General features: G+C 53.3%; 1 pseudogene across 1 annotated transcript; it reads left to right on the top strand.

The window, feature by feature from the left end:
• The first annotated feature begins 2223 nt into the window (after positions 1–2223).
• Positions 2224–2733, top strand: LOC310774730 (annotated as a pseudogene). Its single transcript has one exon. The product of its transcript is annotated as an uncharacterized misc_RNA (transcript).
• Positions 2734–2977: the final 244 nt, after the last annotated feature.

Raw genomic sequence — 2977 nt, 5'->3', positions numbered from 1 at the left:
ACAGAGGAGGAGAGATGAGGGTGCAGGGGAGGGAGAGCCAGGGTAGAGGTAGGGTCTAGGGTTGGGGGAGGGGAGGGAGTAGGATACCGGCCCGGATTAGGGCGAGGGTGGGGAGAAATGGGAAATGTGGAGGAGGAGAGAACAGAGAAGGAGAGGTGGGAGGGTGCAGGGGAGGGAGAGCAGGGGGAATGTGAGAGGGAGGAGAGGACAGAGAGGAGGAGAGAACAGAGAAGGAGAGGTGGGAGGGTGCAGGGGAAGGAGAGCAGGGGGAATGTGAGAGAGGGGAGAGGACAGAGAGGAGGAGAGAACAGAGAACGAGAGGTGGGAGGGTGCAGGGGAGGCAGAGCAGGGGGAATGTGAGAGGGAGGAGGTGGGGAGGAAATGGGAAATGTGGAGGAGGAGGGAACAGAGAAGGAGAGATGGGAGGGTGCAGGGGAGGGAGAGCCAGGGTAGAGGTAGGGTCTAGGGTTGGGGGAGGGGAGGGAGTAGGATACGGGCCCGGATTAGGGCGAGGGTGGGGAGAAAGTGGGAAATGTGGAGGAGGAGAGAACAGAGAAGGAGAGGTGGGAGGGTGCAGGGGAAGGAGAGCAGGGGGAATGTGAGAGAGGGGAGAGGACAGAGAGGAGAGAACAGAGTAGACGTGGGAGGGTGCAGGGGAAGGAGAGCAGGGGGAATGTGAGAGAGGGGAGAGGACAGAGAGGAGGAGAGAACAGAGAAGGAGAGGTGGGAGGGTGCAGGGGAAGGAGAGCAGGGGGAATGTGAGAGAGGGGAGAGGACAGAGAGGAGGAGAGAACAGAGAAGGAGAGGTGGGAGGGTGCAGGGGAGGGAGAGCAGGGGGAATGTGAGAGGGAGGAGGTGGGGAGAAAATGGGAAATGTGGAGGAGGGAACAGAGAAGGAGAGATGGGAGGGTGCAGGGGAGGGAGAGCCAGGGTAGAGGTAGGGTCTAGGGTTGGGGGAGGGGAGGGAGTAGGATACGGGCCCGGATTAGGGCGAGGGTGGGGAGAAAATGGGAAATGTGGAGGAGGAGAGAACAGAGAAGGAGAGGTGGGAGGGTGCAGGGGAAGGAGAGCAGGGGGAATGTGAGGGGAGAGGACAGAGAGGAGGAGAGAACAGAGAAGGAGAGGTTGGAGGGTGCAGGGGAAGGAGAGCAGGGGGAATGTGAGAGGGAGGAGGTGGGGAGGAAATGGGAAATGTGGAGGAGGAGGGAACAGAGAAGGAGAGATGGGAGGGTGCAGGGGAGGGAGATGGGCCGGTCCAATATCCATATCGGCAGTCGATACAGGGCTACCCAATAGCAGTTGAAATCTGTTTACCAGCTGTAGGGACATCAGTGGTGGAGGAGCAAAACTCTTCTTTCCACCTCTCACAACAATCCATGGTTGATCAGTGCTAGTGCTAACAGGGGCTATACTAGCTAATGCAGGCCAGCCCGTGGCTGAGCTAATTTCCGGGTGATAAGAGGCAGTCTCTGAGGGTCCAGGGATCACTAATCTTTTCGGCTTCGCTCCCTGGACATTCCAGAGGACAGTATCAGTTTGTTTCCCTGAGATAGCACAGGCTTGGGAGGCAATGTTTTCGGGAACATGCGTGGGCAGTTTACTCAAGGATGGGGGAGCTAGCAGACTGTTAGCTAGCAGGAAATGAAGAGCAGAGCGGCATCCTTTTCATGCAGGTCAGCCAGCTCATCTTCCAGATCCACGTAGAATTTGCTTGTGCCCGAAAAGTTGTGCGTGCCCCCTGCACCAGCACCATGCTTTTGTAAAGTCTCCATGATGGACTGAGTGACTCTGAGGTGGCGGCTCATGCCCAGGTAGTCATTGCTGCACCACACAGACACATCTCTTCGCATGCAGTGAGTTGGAGTAGTCCTCTGCCATGGGGAAAGTGCTTGTTCACCATCTTAAATACCCTGTACGTGTGATCCTTCTTGCTGTCAATCTTCTGCTGAAATAAGTTGTCATTGGAAGGAGGAGTAGGAGAAACACTGTGGAAGGTTGGGGTTTTAAGTGTTGGCCTTGTCCACCTCGATAAGATCCACCACCGATTAATCCAAATCTGTTTCCTTTGTGCAGACAGAGTGCATCTCCTGGACATCCTCCTGCAGCTCACAAGGACATCACATCACAGCTCGGATGATGTCACATTGTGACATCATCCGTGATGTCATTAATCCTCCCCTGCTGGTGGTATAAATAGGACCAGTGAAAAACCTTGTTGACAAAATGGCTTCCCGAAAGCCCATTCCCTCCACCAACCAAAGGAAAAAGCCAGGACCCAAATCCGAATTGACAGAGGAGCAAAAACAAGAGATCAGGGAAGCTTTTGATCTGTTTGACACCGATGGCACAGGCACAATAGATGTGAAGGAACTGAAGGTTACCATGCGAGCTCTTGGGTTTGAACCAAGGAAAGAAGAAATCAAGAAGATGATTGCGGATATAGACAAGGATGGCTCTGGAACCATTGACTTCAATGACTTCCTCAGTATTATGACACCGAAAATGAGCGAAAAGGACTCCAAAGAAGAACATCTGAAGGTGTTTCGCTTGTTCGATGATGACTGCACGGGGAAAATCTCATTAAAAAATCTCAAGAGAGTTTCCAAGGAGCTGGGCGACAACCTCACAGATGAAGAATTACAAGAAATGATTGATGAGGCAGACCGTGACGGAGACGGTGAAATTAACGAGCAGGAGTTCCTGAGGATAATGGAGAAGACGAGTCAGTACTGAGCATGGTGGTTTGTTACGGTCTTCTTGGAACCTTCTTAACTCATTCCCCGCCATTGACGTGTTTTCACACCAACCCGTCTTTTCACCGCCATACGATGGCGCTCTTGGCCACCTTAAGATAGTGCTACCATACTCATATATTCCTCTGCAAGCTAGAGTTATTGCCCCACAAAACCAGCAAGCGTTCTCAGCATCGATGTCCCTTCATGTTAGGAAGCACATAAAACACATCCAGCCTGGTCCC

Source organism: Poromitra crassiceps, assembly GCF_964638095.1.
Source record: "Poromitra crassiceps genome assembly, chromosome: 1".
Taxonomy (NCBI): Eukaryota; Metazoa; Chordata; class Actinopteri; order Beryciformes; family Melamphaidae; genus Poromitra; species Poromitra crassiceps.
The sequence above is the reverse complement of the archived record's forward strand: the minus strand, read 5'-3'. Positions and strand labels throughout refer to the sequence as shown.